Source organism: Canis lupus, chromosome 26 (genome assembly GCF_048164855.1).
Source record: "Canis lupus baileyi chromosome 26, mCanLup2.hap1, whole genome shotgun sequence".
NCBI lineage: Eukaryota > Metazoa > Chordata > Mammalia > Carnivora > Canidae > Canis > Canis lupus.
Window position 1 is genome coordinate 33,551,115 of NC_132863.1, and position 17,702 is coordinate 33,568,816.

At 42.5% G+C, this 17,702-nt stretch overlaps 1 long non-coding RNA gene across 1 annotated transcript in view; it reads left to right on the top strand.

Moving 5' to 3' along the window:
- The window catches only part of LOC140618495 (uncharacterized), a 123,697-nt gene extending 110,627 nt beyond the window's left edge, over positions 1–13,070 (top strand). The window contains exon 8 of the long non-coding RNA XR_012018620.1: positions 10,515–13,070. This is a non-coding gene — a long non-coding RNA (uncharacterized lncRNA). The remainder of the gene's footprint in view (positions 1–10,514) is intronic.
- The last annotated feature ends 4,632 nt before the right edge of the window (positions 13,071–17,702 follow it).

The window sequence follows — 17,702 nt, forward strand, 5'->3', positions numbered from 1 at the left end:
TATTTTATTGTTTACATACTGTGATATGGTGAACCATAGTAAGAAATATATATTTGGTCTTCAACCAATTCCTAGCACTGACCTCCTCAAAGGACATTTGACATTCCCTGTGATCAGTGTCTTATTATGTTAATGAGGTGACCTTTAGAAAGCCCTTAGGTAACCTAGGATGGGGGCTGGCTGTTGGGGGACCAACCATGTGATCAGAGGTTTGGAACTTTTAGCACCCCACTCCCCCAACCTCAAGGAAGGAGACAAGGGCTGGAGGTTGAATCTATCACCAGTGGCCAATGATTTAACTATCTTGACTATCGCCTCTATAAAGTTTTTATAAACACAGGAAGGGGTTTGGAGAGCTTCTGGGTTGATGAATACATGGCAATATGGGAAAGTGTTGCTCCTAGAGAAGTCATGGAAACTCTGTGCTTCTTTCCTATATGTTTCCATATGCAACTCTTCCATCTGCTGTCCTTGAGTCATATCCCTTTATAATAAGCCAGTTATCTGGTTAAGTAAATTGTTTCTCTGTGTAGTGTGAGCCACTCTAGCAAATTAATCCAACCCAAGGAGGGGTCAGAACCTCTGACCCAGTGGGTCAGAAGTACAGGTTACAACGTAGGCCTGTGATTGGTGTCTGGAGTGGGGTAGGGAGCAGGAATCTGATGCTGTCTCCAGGTAGGTAGAGTTGGGACTGAGTTGAATTGTAGGACAGCCAGCTGATGTACAAGAGTTGCTTGTTGGTGTTCGAATTGGTATCTGAGCCTATTTACATGCTGCCCTCTGCTTCTCTGGAACTCCTCGTAGTTGGATGTGGCATCTTCTGGAAAGTTTCTTATCCTGCCTGTTTTCTCTATCTTTATCATTTGATCTACTTTCTAGGAAATTTCTTCATCTGTATCTTCCAGCCCTACCATTGAGTTTTTGAAGTTTCTCCCATATTACTTTTAACTTCAAGAGCACTTTTTTGTAGTCAGAATGTTGCTTTTCTATTTATTTATTTATGTATATACATATGTATTTATTTTAAAGATTTTATTTATTTACTTGAGAGAGAGCACAAGCAGCATGAAAGGGCAGAGGGAGAAGGAGAAGCAGACTCCCTGCTGAGCAAGGAGCCCAATATGGGGCTCTATCCCAGGACCCTAGGATCATGACCTGAGCAGACCCTTAACTGACTGAACCACCCAGTGCCCCATAATGTTGCTTTTCTTAAAAGAGAACCCTGTTCCTAGTTCGTGCTTACAATGCTTCATTTCTTTGAGGAAATGAATGCTTTTTTTTTTTATAAAGATTTTCTTCTTCCTAAAACATACCTATTTCTTGAAATCCCACAGTGTTTTTTATTGCTGCTATAACACATTAACACAACTAAAATGTATTGTCCTACCAATCTGTAGGCTAGACATTCAATATGGATTCAGTGTGCCAAAATCACAGTGTCTGCAGGACTATATTTCCTTCTGAAGGTTCTAGGGAACAATCTGTTTTCTTTCCTTTTCTGGCTTTTAGAGGCCACCCACTTTCCTTGACTCATGCTCCCCCTCTTCATCTTGAAAACTAGTAACAAATCTCTCACTCTTTGCTAGTTGTCACATCTGTCTCTGACCATGGCCAGGAGAAGTTCTCAGTTTTTAAGGATGCATGTGATTAGACTGGGCTCATCCAGATAATCCAGGATAATCTCATTTCAGAGTCTGTTAATGAGCAACATTAACTGCTTTTGCAGCCTTGAACCTGTAAAAGTGCTGTGCAACATAATATATTCACAGGTTCTAGGATTAGGACATGGACATTTTGCAGGGGCCATTATCCTGCCTGTCTAATCTCCTTTTTGTTTTGTTTTGTTTTGTTTTGTTCTCTGATTTTCACATTAGAAGATTTCCTCAAATGTCTGGTAGTTGTTAGTTAACTAAACATGGTCTTCATCATTCACTCTATTACCATGCCTCAGAATGCTATCTATGTTGGGAAATGGATCTCTGATTTTCTCATGGCCCATTCATGTCTTTCTCCTCATGCTTCCAAATTGGAGATACTGGCATAATTTTTCATTTAGTTTTATAGCCATAGGAATATCCAACACCATATATCCTTAAATAGAGGGCAACACAGAAAATAAAGCATCTCCAGGGGTGCCTGGATGGTACAGTAGGTTAAGCATCGGACTCTTGATTTTGGCTCAGGTGGTGATCTCAGGATTATGAGATCAAGCCCCATGTTGGGCTCTGCATTCAGTGTGGAGTCTGCTTAAGACTCTCTCTCCCTCTGCCCCTCCCCACCTCTCTCTTTCCTAAATAAAAATTAATCTGTGATCCCTGGGTGGCTCAGCGGTTTGGCGCCTGCCTTTGGCCCAGGGCGCGATCCTGGAGACCCGGGATCGAATCCCACATCGGGCTCCCAGTGCATGGAGCCTGCTTCTCCCTCTGCCTGTGTTTCTGCCTCTCTCTCTCTCTCTGTGTGTGTGACTATCATAAATAAATAAAATAAAATAAAATAAAATAAATTTCAAAAAATAAATAAATAAAAATTAATCTTAAAAAAAATACCCCCATTCGTTTTCCAATTTAGAATAGCCTCCAAATTCTTGACCAACTTACATATAAAAAACCATTGGGGCATAATTGAAATAGATATTTACTTCTAAATTTTATTGGGATAATTTCATTACATATACACATTTACAATGATATATAACAACTTGGTGTACTGCTTTTTTCTGCTTATATTTTAAGAAACAATTGTATTCAAACTCTTCGCCAGCATCTTGGACATTGGTGTCTGTCTTCACCATCTTTTGAATCATCCAGCAGTTTTCCACAGTACATCATCTTTATCTCCCATTTGAAGCATTTGAAATACATTAATGTTTGAATCTGTATTTTTGCCATCACTGAAATTTGTATCCCACGCTACAATAACCCATGTCAGGATAGAGTTTTGGTTGTTTAATTTGTCCTAGTGGTAAATGTGCCTGACTTCCACAGACAACCATTCCCTGTATTGATTTTAAAGTGAGCGTTAAAAGCCTTGTTTACAAAGACATCTGACACTTGGCAATTGTGAGGTGCTACCTCCAGCAATAATTACTAAATCTGTGTCAAATTTCTTTGCCTTCCTTATTTACTGATTCTGTCAGGTGCCGTCCCCAATCATCCCAAACCAGCATTGATTGAGGTCATTTCAGGTTGATGTTTCTTTCCCAAACAGGATTTTTGTTCAATTTAAAGAAATTGAGAATATATTCCCATAATGTGAGAGATTTTGTAAGAACTCAAATTTAGGGCAATTCTTTTCTAAGAGTTAATTTTTAGAAATACATGGTATTTGGGGTGAATTGCATACAAAATTAATTTTATTGCTTATTCTCAGTTCCCTTTTGTCACAATCTTCTCATTTCTGGTCCTACACTTTGAACAATCAGCGACCTTTAAGGATAGGAGTTTTAATCATTTACACACTCTGTTTTCTATCTCAAGTCCTGACATCCCCTTCATGTTCAGGTATATATTCTCCTGGTAATTCAACACTTCCAGTTGATGTGATTGGTGTCGAATAGGCATCTACAACTTCAAATGTCCAAAATAGAACAGAGAAGTAGCAATGGATTTCCTTTCCCCCTTCCAGGATTGTTCTTCCTTCTGTCTTCCCATTTCACTTAAGGACTCCATCATTCGGGATCCCTGGGTGGCGCAGCGGTTTGGCGCCTGCCTTTGGCCCAGGGCGCGATACTGGAGACCCGGGATCGAATCCCACATCGGGCTCCCGGTGCATGGAGCCTGCTTCTCCCTCTGCCTGTGTCTCTGCCTCTCTCTCTCTCACTGTGTGCCTATCATAAATAAATAAAAAAAAATTAAAAAAAAAAAAGGACTCCATCATTCATTTTGTTGCTCAGTTTCAAACACATAAAAGGTATTCTTGTTTGTTTTTTTTTTAATTTTTATTTATTTATGATAGAGAGAGAGAGAGAGAGAGGCAGAGAGAGAAGCAGGCTCCATGCACCGGGAGCCCGATGTGGGATTCGATCCCGGGTCTCCAGGATCGCGCCCTGGGCCGAAGGCAGGCGCCAAACCGCTGCGCCACCCAGGGATCCCTAAAAGGTATTCTTGATTCTTTTCTTTCCCTCATCAACTCCTATACCTGATTTTTCCCAGTGCTATTAACCCCCTTCAAGATTCACCACTAACTAGTCTGACCACTTCTGACTTCCTTCACTGCCCCCACCCAGGCCACAGATACCCATCTTTCTCTTTCTTTCTGGGACTATTATAAAAAACATCAACACTGGCTTCCCTTTTTCTACTCTAGACCCCATACAGCTTATATGCCACAGCAGCTGGGAGGGATCCTTTTAAAAACATAAATCCTTTGCTCAAATCCCTCCTGTGGATTCTTTTCACATGTAGAATAAAATCCAAAGCCTTCAACTGGCTGAAAACAGTGCCTCTCCATCTTTAACAGACATACAAATCATCAAGGGATTTATTAAAATACAAATTCTGATGCCATAAATCTGGAGCAATGCCTGATCTTTTATATTAAGCTTCCAGGTGATGCCCATGCTACTACTGGTCTAAGATGGCTCTTGGAATGACAGTGGTCTTTAAAACCATTCACAACCTGGCCCCTGTCTTTCTGATTTCAACTTACCATTCTCACTCTTCCTCAGTTTGTACCAGCCATCCTGGGCTTCTTCCTCCAGCATGAAAATGCTTTTTCCTGTGCTGTTTCCTCTTTCTGGGATACCCTCCCTCCAGAAACACACCAGACTCTCAGTTCTTTTGGGTCTCTGCTAAGATCTTGTTTTCCTAACTATAAGCTGTCGTGTTTGCATTCTTTCACTTTGAACTTTTCTGTGTCCTTTTATTTTAGATCTAGCTCCTGTTAAATAACATATAACAGGAGTTTTATACTTTTTATATAGTTGAACTGTCTTTGTCTCTTATTTTGGTCATTTAGCCCAAATGTATTTAATGTAATTATGGGTATACTTGAGTTTATATCTACCATTTTACTCTGTGTTTTTTTTTTTCTGTCGTTTATGTTTTTTTCTATTGGGTTTGTGTGTGTGTGTTCTCCTCTGTTATCCTAGTAATTATGCATTTTTTTACTCTTGTTTTAAAAGCTACCATAGAGATAATAGCATGTGACTTTGACTTGTCAAAGTCCAAGGTTAGTGGGTACTTTTATCTTCTTCCCAGTCAATGCAAGGACCTTAGTACATCTTAGCATGTTTACCTCCTCCCAGCCTATATGCTGTTATTGTCACATGTTTTTTAAAGATTTATTTATTTGTTCAAGAGAGAGGGAAAGTGAGAGCATGTATGAGAGAGTGGGGGGAGGGCCAGAGAGAAAGGAAGAGACAGAACTTCAAGCAGACTCCACGCTGAGCACAGGACCTGATGCAGGGCTCGATCCCATGATCACAAGATCAGGACCAGGGCAGAAGCCAAGAGTTAGATGCTTAAGCCACTGAGCTACCCAGGTGCTCCTATCATCACTATTTTATTTCAATATATATCTTGAGCCCCACAAGCCATTGTTGTTGTTGTTATTATTTTATGTGTCAGTAATTTATTTCAATTTATCCATATATTTATCCTTTCCATTGCTCTTCATCTTTCTTATATCTCTGAGCTTTAATCTGAGATCATTTTCCTTCTTCCAGACCCTTAGTAATCTCATTTGTATGAATCTACCAATGACAAACTATCTACATTTTGTGTTTGTTAAGACTTCTGAGACAGAATTCTGGGTTGGAACTTTTTTTCCTTACAGCTTGTTGGAGATTTGATTTCCTTTAGCTCATGTTGCCAGTTTTAAGAAAGCAGTTATAAGTCTGTCTTGCTCCTTTGAATAGAGCAACCTATCTTTTTCCCTTATTGTTTACAAAAGATTTTCTTTGTCATTGGTTTTCAGCACTTTTAGTCTATTGTGCCTGGGTGTGGATTCTTTTTATTTATCCTGCTTTGTATTTTTGAGTGCTTCTTGAAACTATGCATTCATATCTTTCATCAGTTTTGGAAACTTCTGAGCCATTATCTCCTCAAATATTATTTAAGGCCCATTTGTATTTTCCTTCTGACACTCCAGTTACACATATGCTGGATCTTCTTGCTCCATTCTCTGTACTCACTATTCTCTTTCCTGCATCTTCCCTCCATTTTTCTCTCACAGAATGAATATACTTCACTCTGTGTATTTTCTTTTGTTCTATTTTCCAGTTTACTAATTCCCTGTTACAGTGGGTCTACTATGTTCTTTAACCTCATCCATAATGTTCCTCATTTTGGCTACTATCTTTTTTAGGTTCTCATATTAGTATTTAGGTCTTTTATAAATATGCTATTTTATTTTTAAAATTCCTTTTATTTTACATTTGTATCTGATTGCTCCACAACCTGGAGCTGCTGTGGGACCATTCCTTTCTCTGTTGCTTCTGCTGGTTTTATGTATGTTGTATCATTGCTCAGCTCTTTTATTAGAGGTCTGGGTTGCACCAAAAATCCAGCATTACACCATTGCTCAAAAACCTTCACTGGCTTTCCATTGTATTCTAAACAAGAGCCTGAGTTCTGGTCTAGTATTCATATCTCTCTAAAACATGGTCCCAACTCACCTGTTCAGTCTCCTGTGCAATTCTCTCCTAGCATCCAACGTCCTTCTTTAGTACAGCTGGCCAGACTGTACTGTGAACTGGGACTTCTCCTTCATGCACCTAATGTGCTATCGAACACAATGCAGCAGAGAGCATGGATTTAGAATACAGGGAGACCTGCCACTGACTAGCCGTGTGACCTTGAGAAAGTCACTTCAATTTTTCAAGTCTTGGTTTTGCCATCTGTCAGAATGGTGAATAAATCTGCCTATCTCATTCTGGTTGTGAGGCTGAAATGGAATAGGGTGTATGAAGAGCTGCAGAGGACAAATTTTGCTTAGTCTTGCATTCCTTTAATTGGGGGAGAGGCTTCCCATCCTCCTTCCACCCTTTGGTTTTGTTGGCTATCAGTCATTGCATCTGACTTCCCTGGACCAATCAGAAGTCTTCTTGGGAATTTTAAAATTAGAGTTGAAAGAAGAGAAGTGGCATCTTTCAGATGGGAGAAATGTGAGGCAGGGAGTTGGTGGTGTCCAGGTGGCCCAGAAAGACAGTGTAAGAGTGAAGCCTAGGGAGAGCTCTGGAGGCATTTAACTTTGGGTTCTGGTATTTCTGAGGCCAGCTGCAGCTCTTTTGTTATTAGGCAAACACCCACTAGTTATTCTTTTTTTTTTTTTTTAAGATTTATTTATTTATATGAGAGAGAAAAAGAGAGTGCATGAGTGATGGGAGGGGCAGAGGAAGAGGGAGAAGCAGACTCCCCACTGAGCAGGGAGCCCAGTGCCGTGCTCCATCCCAGAACCCCAGGATCATGACCTGAGTCCAAAGCAGATACTAGCTGACTAAGCCACCCAGGTGCCCCCATGCATCAGTTATTGTTTTTGCCCAAGATGGATTACTATAAGTTTTTGACTCTTGCATGAAGTTACTTGATGACCTCAGGGGTCAAGCATCAGGGGACCCTCATATGAGGTCATCTTCCTCCTCCATTCTCTCCCCTCCTTAGGGCAAGCCAGTTTTGTCTGGTTGTCCTCTCTGATTTTAATCTTCCCACCAGACCCAAGGCTGTATGTGAGCAGACAAATAGTTATCTGACTTGGTGTTCCTAGTGAGTTAGCTTGGAGTTCAGTCAGTGTTGAGGATAAGTTCGCTAACTCACAGGTGCAGACACCATCAGCAGGGCATCAAAATCCTTGCCAGGGGGATACTTAGAAAGCTCAATATGGTTGCTCAGACCTCTGCCAGCTTCCAAGGAGGGCTGAATTTGGATCTCAATGAATTTCACTGGCTAAACTACCTTCATTTCCACTCAGACACACCAAACCCAAGTTTCTGGAAGTGAGGCTGAGAGTTGCATGTTTGTTAAACATCTGGGACATTTTAATGTAACCAGAACTAGAGAATCTCTGAGCTGGGTCTTTTTTTTTTCTTTTCTTTTCTGATGCCTTGGGTTAATAGTTTTACTTCTTCAGAATCGTGAGCAGAGCAGTATGGGGCAAGGTATGACCAAAGGAAGCCAGTGAGCATAGTTGCTTATATTAATGGTCACAGAGGCCTAATAATTACAGGACAACACAGTGTCCCATAATTAGCGACTGCTGCTCTGTTCCTGGGGGTCAATTGTTCTGCAACAATGGCCATGCTCAGCACTGGACAGCCCACAGCTCAGCTCACTCCCCTTCACATTCCATTCTCGTGAGAGAAGAGCCCCTGGGTTCTCAGGACTTTAACCCTCTCCTGTCAGGAGCCCAAGGACTAGTGTGCTAAGGTGGGAGAAGTTCATGATCTGGTGCTGGGCATGCAGGAAAGTGGAAGAAAGATTTTGCAGAATGATTATTTGGGTCAGCTAGCACTTTGCATCTAAGTCTGTATTCCTCAGACTCAACAAATTAACTTTTGGGATTGAGGCCCAAGGATGCTCCTGGGGATTCTGACTATAGCAGGATTTGAGACACATTGACTAATTCCCAGTTCTCTTCCATTTTGAAGAGTTGGCTAAGAGGGCAGAGGGACTTAGTCCTGACATGTATCTATCACTCAGACCATAAGAATAGCCTTCCCACTTCTCAGAGGATTATGAGTGACTAGCAACAGCCTGGTGTGGTAACAAGGATACACATTTGCCCTTAAAGCCTGTGTCAATTCCTGGCTACCAGCTACCAGCTACATGATTTCAGGCAAGTACTTTAATCTCTGAGCTGCAGATTCCTCATCTATAAAATAAGGCTAAGAACACTCACCTCTATTATTTACATATTTAGATTGTTTCCAGTTTCTTCTTTTCTTGAAAAGAAATGCCACTATTCTTTGCATTATCGGTTTAGCATTCAAAGTTCTGACTAATGGGTGATACTTGGGGTCCATGAAATACACCTGGGGAACTTTTACAAAATAAAGACCTAGGTCCATTGAGTTGAAATCCTTGAGGACACCACCAACTCAGGAGTGGGTACTTGGAGAAAGCTCTGCAGGTCCTCCTGATGGACACCATCTGTTGAAACCCATCTATGAGAAGCCTACAAAGACTGTGGCATGTAAAAAATGTGTGGTTTTGTGGAGGCATTAGTTTAAATTGCATTCACTGATGTGTTGGAGCAAGTTAGCAGGGAGTGGGCCTTGTCAAGTGCCCTGCATAGACCTCTCTCTAAGACTCACAGTGGTTTCAACACTTTGATTCATTTATTTATTTATTTAATTTATTTATGTTAACGTTTTTTAAAATTTTTATTTATTTATCTATGAGAGACACAGAGAGAGAGGCAGAGACATAGGCACAGGGAGAAGCAGGCTCCCTGCGGGGAGCCTGATGCAGACCTCCATCCCAGGACTCTGGGATCACTACCTGAGCCAAAGGCAGACCCTCAGCCACTGAGCCACCACTGTCCGTGATTCCCTTATTTAATCTTAATTTTCTCTTGCTTGGCTGGACCACTCCCCTGAGCTCCTGACCCCTGTATGCAGCCACCTGCCTGCCCTCTCCACGTGGTAGTGAACAGATGTGTGCAGTGGAATTTGTTCTAGCACAATTCCCAGTCTCTCCTCAGACCTGCTGCACCCTAGTCTCTGTGGCAGCTCACTTCCTGGCAATTCTTGTCATCCCTTGGGCCAAACAATTTTGGTCTTCACCACACTCATGGTAAGGTGTCTGTACCATCCTTGTGGCTCCTACTCCAACCTAAGCCACTATCACCTCTCTCCTGAATAAGTGCGATAGCATCTGAACAATCTCCCTGTTTCCACCTTTGACCTGCTCCAGCCAAATGTCACCTTACCAGGAGTCCCTCCATGCCTCTTCCACCTCCACCTCCATTCCATTTTCCTGTTTTCTTTTTCCTTTTTTGCACTTACTACCAGCTCTTATAATTTTGCTTATTTTTGTGATCATTGGAACTCTCCTATAACATAAGTTCCACAATGGATTTTTGTCTATCTTATCAGTACTGGGTCCTCAGTATTTAAAACAGTGCTGGGCAGCCCAGGTGGCTCAGCGGTTTAGTGACCCAGGATCGAGTCCCACTTCAGGCTCCCTGCATGGAGCCTGCTTCTCCCTCTGCCTGTGTCTCTGGCTCTCTCTCTCTCTCTCTGTCTCTCATGAATATATAAAGTCTTTAAAAAAATAATAATAAAAAAATAAAACAGTGCCAAGTGATGGACACTCAGTATATATTTGTTGAATGAATGAATAAATGAATTGCCTGCAACATCTAGGTGTTATCATCTGCATTTTATTGACCAGGAAATCGAGGTTCAGAAGATAAGTTATTTTTCCCAAGGCCACACCGTGAGGTGAGAGAAAAGCTGAGTTTTGAAATTAGGACTGACATATTCCAGAGATCATTTCTCCACACGTGGAGGAAGGGCCATTTTTGCAATCTACCACAATTTCCTTCTAAATGTAGCTCCTACTTTTGCTTTTCAGATTGATATTGCTGTACTTGTAGATCAACATGAAGGCTTAACTTGAGGACAAAGGAGCTTTCTTGCCCCAGTCTCCTGAAGCTCTCTGCATTGGGCTGAGCTGACCCTGGAGGAAACCAGACAGCTGTTTTGGATAAGAAGTTAACCTCCATACCTCTTGTGCCCACAGTAAGGAATCATAAGGAGGAAAATACACAAACCAAAGGGAGACCCATTTGCACAAAAATATTTACCACTGAATTACTCACTCAGTAGAATCCTTGAGAGTCTCAAATCTGAGCTCCAGTGTCCAATGCTAAGAGGTCCTGGGAGAAGAGAAGGAAACAGAAAAGAGACCAAAAAGGAGTAATGCAGGCAGCAGGAAGAGGAACAGGGTATCCTGAAAGTCAAGTAAAAAGCACATCAAGGAGGATTTTAGAAACAAGATCAGTAAATGGTCTTGTGTGAAGAGAATAGTGAGTTTGCACTGAAGGATATAAACTAGGACTTCAATAAATATAATAATAAATAAATAATAGGACTTCCTATCTTGGATAAGAAGATTTAGTATGGCACAATGTTCATTCTTCTTAGATTAGCCTTTAATTCAATATAATCCCAATAAACACACACACACACACACACTCAAATTGATGGGATTTAATAAGATTATTATAAATCTGGAACAATAGATATTAAAGAACAGAATGAAATTTTCTGAAAAGTAAGCATAATCAGTGGGATTTACCTTACCCTTTTCCCAACCATGTTGTAAAGTTAATGAAAACCACAGAAAAGACACAGATACGGAAAACAGGGCATGGAATAGAGGTGTAGACCCGAAAACCCTTGGCTCTTTGGCATACAGCAAAGTTGGTGTTTCACATTTGGGACGGAAATGATGAATTAATCAGTAAATCATATCTAAATTGGCTAGTCATTTGGGTTAAAAAAGTTAAGCTAGAAACTATCCTCAGGTCTTTACTCCCAAATAAACTTCAGAGCTAGATCAAAGATGAAAAGAGAAAAATTTGATCTTTTAATCTATGCAATATTGGGAAAAAAAACCACAAGAGAATATTTTTGGCAAACTTTAGAAAAACTAAAGGAAAAAGCATATGATTTAATTGCCTGAAATAGATTTCTATGGAGCAAAAGAAGTTGTAAAGTTAAAAGATAATATCAATGTGGAAGAAATTCTTTAAAAATAAGTATGAGGGAAAGGGTTAATATTGTTAATATTAATTTGGATTAGAAATAAAGTTGAGGGTTAAATAAATACTTAGGTGGAGGAGAAAGAGCCTTAGACTCTGTTCATCCCCACTTCCTGCAGGTGTCCACCTCTGTGAACACTCACTAGACAGTAGCTGCCAGGTGGGCACGCTGGGCCATGGGGGTGTGCCTAAGTACCAGGAGCTGAACACACACCCTCCCAACCAATCCTCCACCTAAAAGGCCCACCCTAGACCCTCTGGCTCCTTTCCCTCCCCCAAGTGGTAATGATGGGGACCAAGAGGAGTCCTGTGAGTCCTCTTCCCCTCAGAGGGTGATCCTATGGAACTTGAGACCATGCTGGCTGGGCATCTAAGCTGGCGTGGGCAGAGCCATGCCTGGTGGTTGGGGGAGGAGGTAGGGTGCAGAGTCCCAGGGTAGCATATTGTGAGGAGATCTGGAAATCATGAGCAACATCTAGGAGAGGAGCCAAGGAAAGGAAGATTTGGGGGTAGGGGCCCCAGGCAGGTAAAATTTAGGAGTGGAGCAGAGGTGAGCGGGAGAGTGGGGTGGTCACAGCCCTCCAATTTGCAATGAGTTCCCTTTGCTATGGGGAAGTTACCCTCATGTCCTGTTTTTAGGAAGCACATGATATGGGAAAGCCCATCCTGAGACATTACTTACTTCTTTGGTTCATTCATTCAACAAATAATTTATTATTTATTGTGGGCTACAGTGAGCCAGGCCCTGGGATTGTCTCCATTCCTGTGCATTTATAAATTTTAAGGCAGTGTAAGAATATTTGGATTTAACATGGAAAATCACAAATAACAATGTTCCCTGCCAGCTTTAATTTGCTGCCTTTCATGGGGGTCAGAGAAATGCAGGGCGTGAGTTTCCATCTTAAGGTTATTGAACCTGCTATGTGCCAGGCACTGGGTTAGACCCTGGGGGGGGGGGGTACATTGTTGACCATCCTTTATCCTTGCTTATTAATTTAACATGAGATCCCCAAACCCAGATCACAGAGTATCCAATGTGAAACAACCTTCAGGCTGACACAGTCTGTTCCAAAGCAACTGAGATCAGTTGCCTTTTTGGCATTTGGTTTTTGGTGCTGGGCCAAAAAAAAGAGTGGGATGAGGAGATTCTTACCATAAATGCAGCTGTTTAATCCAGTCACTTTGTAAGGGTCTCATTGAATTTTTGATGGAGAAGATGTTTTTGTCTGGGCCAACTTCAGGACAAAGGGAAATGTAACTAACACAGGGCAGAGTTGATAGTGTTTAAAAACATGTTCAAAGATCTTATACTTTGTAACTGAGTTGCTGAGCAATAATGGAAGAATTCCTGACACAGCAGGGTGAGCCTGACTAAGCCATACCGACTGACAACTGGGAGGAGGGGCCCTTATTCCCCAGTAGAATGCAGGCTGGATTTCAATGCCACTCACTTCCTTTGCACAGTATACAACCTATACATTGGTGCATGGTCACCTTGGCTTTGAGCTCCTAAGCCTGGGTTATGGGGTCCTTCCTCAGGCTTTGCCTCTCCAGTTGTATCCAGACTCTCTTTGCCATGCCCTATATTCTCTACCCATAACTAGCTTCATGGTGTGCTCTGCATATAATGGCTACTTCACACTACTCTGACCTTGCTTTTGCTGTTCCTTCTGACTAAAGCTTGGTCAGCTCCTGGTCATTCCTGAGACTTTGTTTGGGAGGGTCTTTGCCCTCAAAGTCCATCTGTACTCCTTCTATCCTTTCTTCTTGCCTCCTGCGGCCTCCACCCTCAACACCTGCAGCTCCTGGGTGACCCCCTCTGGCACTCACCACCCTCCCCTGTGGTGTCTGCCCACACATCTGTCTAAACGCAGCCACTCTTCAGCAGGAACCAGATCTGCTGTGTTGGTAGCTGTACCTGGCCACGGAGGAGAGTGGGAAAGGGAATAGGATGGGGAAGTGGCTTCTGGCTTAAAAAGTGGTTGGTAGGATGGAATGAGTCCATGCTGATAGGTTCATTTAGTCGTGATTCACTGGTTCAGCAAATACTCTCTGAATACGTACACTGTGTGCCAGGCCCTGTGTTGGCCCCTGGTGCACAGTGAATAACAAGACACTGTTTCTGGCTCTGCCGGAACCCCCAGTTTTAGCTTCCATCCATCACTGGAACAGAAAAAAATGTGAAGTAGTGATTCTGGTTGGAGTGGTGACAAAGGGAAGAAAAAGGCCTACAGAGCCTGGAGGGCCTAACCTGGCAGGTGCAGGGCTGCCGGGCGAGGGGCTCCTGGAGCAGGAGAACGGCAGCAGCCTGGGCCTGGGGCTCTTCTCTACCCTCCTGTAACCTTTTGGAGCCTAGGCCTTGCTCTCAGGTGACCAGCTCAGCCTGCTTGGGCCAGGTCTGGACACCCACAAACCCCACTTCCCAGCTTCACCTTTGAGGAGGGAGGAACCTCCAAGGCTGAATGACACTTGAGCCTCAGATCTGATGGGAGTACATGGGGGGCCTGCCCTTTGTGCAAGCCCTTTGCTCTCAAGTACAGAGGCCACACCAGAGCCAAGGGCAGTCAGGATCGCTTTCTGGGCCAGGGCCAGGCTGCTTGCTAAAATTTGAAGAGCCCATCTGCTCACACACTGCTGCTAGAGTTGCCATTTTAATAACCAAGTTTAGGAGATTCAATTAAGATTGGGAGCCTCATCCCTCTTCCAGGGAGGCCTCACAATTGGTGTTTTTCTTTGCGAGTGCATGAGTAGGGCCCTTTGCAGGGGTTTTTGTACAGCAAGCGGCACAGAGAGAGAAAAGAGAAAAACAACTTTGGTTCAAAGATGCCAATAATAGGGGATTTCTTTTCTCAGTCTCCCCACGGAGGGTTGTCAACAGTGCAGGCATAATCAGGCCTGCGGCTGCCCTGCACATAGAAGGGACGTGTGCTCCTTTGTTATGATGGGCTGAATAGGATGTCCCTGCACCCAGACCTGGCCTCCCGGCTAACAAAGGGCCCCTTTGTCACCCCGGGCAAAGAGTGCTGCAGAGGTTGCCACAGCAACTCAGCGACACAGACTTAACGTGCAAGTGACATTTCAGATGGGAAGCGGGGATTCAAAAATTCAAATTTCTTTATGTATAGTGGTTTCCTTCCTTGGGTATTTTAAAAAACCATATAGCAAATGAAAAAAAAAAACAATGATAAATACATAACCAAGCAAACAAACATCTTGCTGACTGCAAGTCAGCATGCTGATTCTTCCTCCCTGGTGGGTAAAAAGCCATCATTGGGGCCCCCGAGTAAGCTGTGAGTTCTTCTTATCTACAAGGCAATTGGACACCATTATAGAAAGTTTGAAAAAAAAAATCTGGAATTTCACCTGCTGAATCCAGGACACTTTTTCCTTATCTCTTGTCTCTGCATTCCCTAAGTGATTGTGGATGGTCCACTTCATCATGCCAGGCCAAGATCTGGAGCAGGGGATGCAAAGATAAATCAGATTCTCATCTGCAAGGATGACGGTATGGTGGGGTTCCCATGTGCATGTGATCTCCATGTAACTCTACTGGGCCTTTAATTGGGGTCTAGACAGTCCCCATCAGAAGGAGTGGCTGATGCTGTATGGGGAAAGGGGGTAAGCAGAGCTTGATGGAGGAGGAGGAACCTGAAAAGTGATTTGCTGCCAACTGGCACTTTGATGCTATTTGCTGAATGAAGTGTGGTGGGGGGAAGTAGGAAGAGGGGAGGAGGGCTATCTCTGCATTCTTTTAAAGGGGAAAGCATAGTAAACAGCAGCATGCAGGCAAAAGTGTCAGACACAAATGTCTTCTCAGAAAAGCCACCACAATGCACATTTCCCCTCAACACTTTATTATAACAGTTTAACAGACAGTGTTGAAAGAATATTGCAAGCAAACACCTGTATATCCACCACTTGGATTCAGCCATTAGCATTTTACTCTCCTGGCTTTATCATAGATTCATCTTTCCAGCCATTTCTGTATCCATCCATCATCCAATCATTTCTGTATCCATCAGTCCATTTTTTTATATGATTCATAATTATCCTTTAACCCTAAAACGTATCAGTATGATATCATTAGATTCCAAAGTTTGCTTACATTTTTCTTTTGATTTGAAGTTTACATGCAATGAAATGTACAAATTTTAAATGCACATTAACTGAGATTTGACAACTGCATCTGCCTATGTAACCCAAACTTTTATCAAGATATAGAGTATTTTGCTTACTCCAGAAAGTTCCTTCAGGCTCCTTCCCAGTCATTCCCTGCCAACACAAGCTCTCTCTCTCTCTCTCTGACATACACACACACCATTTTGTCATTTGCTTTTCACCTACTATTACGGCACAATTTCCATGTTGCTTCCTAGACTTCATGGTAATTCATTCTTTTGTCCACTCACCCCTCCTTTAGTCATCCAGGGTCTACTCTGTCCCATGTGCTGGGGACATGAGCCATACGAGCTGGTGTACAAAGGCCCTGGAGCAAGGTTGTTTGGGTTTGAGTCTCAGGTCCAGAGTTGTCCAGAGGTAACCTCATCTAACCTCTCTGAGTTTCACTTTCCTGACAGCCTAGCAATGGGGAGAGCAACCTCCCATGGGTGTTTGGGAGGATCAGGGGAATAATTCATGTCAAGTACTTAGTTTGTAGTAAGTGCTCAATAAATAGTTTTCTTGAGAGAGTCCACAGCTGAATGGCTGCTGTCAGCACACCAGGACTGTGAAACTCTTCTTTTTCATGGCCATTAACCAAACTGCCATCTCTATCTGGTTTAGGACATTATAAGTCTCATGCCTCTGGACTAGGAAATTAAGGCTTCTGCAGAATGATTTCATTGAGGTCCCATGGAGGAGATTTGGAAAGGAGGGATGAGAAAGTTGTACTTTACTTTAATGTACTTGTTCTGATGTTTCCCATAAGGCTGAGCCACCAGTGGTTGGTGAGTAGCTGTCACTATAAGGGATTTTGTCAAATATCTTCCTCAAGGTGAGAAATAGCAGCCAATTCTATCTTGATTCTCCGCTGCTGAGGCTGGTACATGGCTGAGGCCACTGTAAGTGAAAGAAAATATCAGGTGGGTCAGCTGAAGATAGACTCAGGAGTAGAGCTAAGAAACATTCATCTTTTTCATTTGCATAACTCCTACTCATCCTGCAGTGCCCCACTCAACATCACATCCTTCAGGAAGTCCTCCCTTATGTTCCCATTCCACTTTGTACTCACCTCTGTTGTGTTCATCACACTGTATTTAAATGACTATTTGCTTGTCTGTCTCTTCAGCTGTAAGCTCCTTGAGAACACAGATTATGTCTCAATCATAATTGAATCTCTAGTCTCTGGCATGTGCTCAAGAATACTTTTCATAGATTCACTTTTTTAAAAAAGATTTTATTTATTTATTCATGAGTGACACACAGAGAAAGGCAGAGACACAGGCAGAGGGAGAACCAGGCTCCCTGTGGGGAGCCTGATGCAGGACTTGATCCTAGGACCCCAGGATCACGACCTGAGTCAAAGTCAGATGCTCAATCACTGAACCACCCAGGTGTCCCTTGATATATTAACTTAATGAGCATTTACCAAATGATACGTGCTAGGTACTCTACAAATATTGTCTCTGTTTTTAAAAATGTTAATATTTTTAAAAAACCCATTAACTGTAGAAAATTTGGAGAATAGAGGAGAATATAGAAATTAGACAAAAATATAGTGACACAGACAAACCTTGAGTCTAATTGATTTTTTTAAAAAGGTGGAATGTAGGGGCACCTGAGTGGCTCAGTGGTTGAGCATCTGCCTTTGGCTCAGGTTGTGATCCCAGGGTCCAGGGATCAAATGCTGCATCAGGCTCCTTGTAGGGAACCTGCTTCTCCCTCTACCTATGTCTCTGCCTCTCTCTCTGTGTCTCTCATGAATAAAAATAAAATCTTTAAGAAAAAGGGAGGGGATCCCTGGGTGGCCCAGTGGTTTAGTGCCTGCCTTTGGCCCG